Here is a 2,342-nt window from a genome sequence, read left to right as displayed (position 1 = left end):
CGGAAATCTATTTGTCCATTCTACAAGTACAATAAAGTATCATGCAATCCAACATTTTAACTAAACATAATTATCATGCTAACAACATTTAATAATGTGATAAAAGGAATCATGCCATGAAAACAAATCAAGTACTTCATTTTATTTTCTCTTTTCCTTTTAAAAACTAAAATCCACGTTTACTCTTAATCATCTCGGGTGTATTGTCAGTACCAAAATAATTCATGATCTCAATAAAACTAGGATTTAATCGAAACTAATTAACTTGGGGTTTATAGTATTAACCTTTAATCATAGTTTTTAATATCGGGCGGTACGAACCGTATCGGCCGGTTCGTACCGAAATTTAAGGGTTCTGGTTCGGATATAGGCCGGTATAACGGGGAGACTGGAAATCACAGGTGAACCAGCCGATTTTCGATACGTATCGGTCTGTACCGGATTTTTGTGGACCGGTTCGGCCGATTCGGGAAAAAAACGTTTCAAGAAGAAAAAAAGAAAAAGAAAACGTTACAGAATTTTAGCAAAACGTGGGCTTAACCGTAGTGCGTGTGCGAGGCTCAAATTCCTGATTTGCATCTCCCCTGCGTGAATAACTCATGACACGCACCCGGTTAACTGGTTTCCGAATCAGTTTTCTAAATTGCCGCTCATTTTCCTGAGCACGCGAGATCTCTCCTTGAGTCCTCATTTACAAACCCACTAAAGTGCAAATTCATTTAAAGTAGATAGAAGTTTTGTAACTTGCCAATGTGGGACTAGAGAAAAACACCAGGTTTTACAAATGCACACTAAAGTTCCAACATAAACTAGTTGTGGCTAACGATTATGTAATGTAACCTCTATGGTGTGTTTATTTAATGTCTTCATCTTACTTTTGCTGTTTATGTCAATTATATCGAAACTCATAATGTTGCATTTTTCTCATATTTGTAAAATCTTATTGACTTGCGGGTTTTGATAAATTATCGGATATTTCACATGAAGAGAATGGGCTATTACAAGTCTTAAATTAATTAAAATGTGATAATTTAAGCCAATGTTGGGGGCAAAAGCCGCAAAAGTATATTTTTCAAGTTTTTATACGTGTTGCTGATGATTTTTAAAAATTCACGACCACGACACCTGATTCCCGCGACGTATCACCGATACGTCCCGATACCGATATACCGCGACGGCGACCGATACCGCGATTTAAAACTATGCCTTTAATACTCAAGGTTCAATTTATAAGCTTATCTAACTTGAGGGCTAAACTGTAATTAATCTAAAACAATTTTTATAAAAAAAAAAAAAAAAACAGTAGCCATGGCCAACGGACACCGCGGCCATGTATTTCGGAAAATCCAGCGGATTTTGGCCCACTGGCGACGCCGGGTTCGATTATTTTCATACTGGAACACGAAACAATCAATACGGAACATAATATATATTTGGGGATGTGAGTTTGGACTACCTCTCACCCGGCGAAAAGATTTTCGGAGAGGTTTGGTGGCGGGTAGGAGCGGCAGCGGGCTCGGTCAAAAGGTGGTAGTGTACAGTAGTGGAGGACCCGGTTGGTAGGGGTGCTGCCCGGTGGTGATAACTACTCCGGTTAGTGGCTGGATGAGCGGCAGCTGCCGGCTGGAGGCGGTGGTCCGGTTGGGAGGTGGAGGAGGAGGTGGTAATGGCAGCAGGAGGTGGTGGTGATGAAGAGGAGGCGGCAAAAGGTCTACTCCCCTCTCTCTCTCTCTCTCTATCTCTGCCATGAGTTTTTGCTGGGAAACAAAGAGTGAAAAATGGGAGAAGGGGTATATAAATGGGTTTTGGATTTTGCAGGGAGGGTAATAACCCAAGGGCAATTATGTGTTGTCAAAATGAGAGGGATTTAGGGAACTTTGTCTCTCCCTCTCAGCCGAATAAATAAGAAGGTGGGGAAGGGTTTGGTTGAAAGAAAAATGGTTTGGTGCAACCCATTAGGAAAATTACTCTTCAGGTGCACACGCACACGATCGATTACGGAATAAAATTTGGTGTGACGTTGAAAATAATTTTTCGCATTAAATAAACTAACGAGCAAATTAATATATATATATATATATATATATATATTTGTTTTGATATTTATTAATATTTATTAATATTGCTGGGTCTTTACAATCTATCCACTTAAAAATAATTTCGTTCTCGAAATTAAGATGTACCTTCGATTTGAAACAGTTGCGGACAGTTGGCTTTCATTGTGTCCTCGCGTTCCCAAGTTGATTCTTCTCGTCCTTGGTATCTCCATAAGACTTTGACTAGTTTGATCGTTCGCCCTCGGGTAACTTTTTCTCCATGATCCTAAATTTCACCGATTGCTC

Source organism: Rhododendron vialii, chromosome 5a (genome assembly GCF_030253575.1).
Source record: "Rhododendron vialii isolate Sample 1 chromosome 5a, ASM3025357v1".
Taxonomy (NCBI): domain Eukaryota; kingdom Viridiplantae; phylum Streptophyta; class Magnoliopsida; order Ericales; family Ericaceae; genus Rhododendron; species Rhododendron vialii.
The sequence above is the reverse complement of the archived record's forward strand: the minus strand, read 5'-3'. Positions refer to the sequence as shown.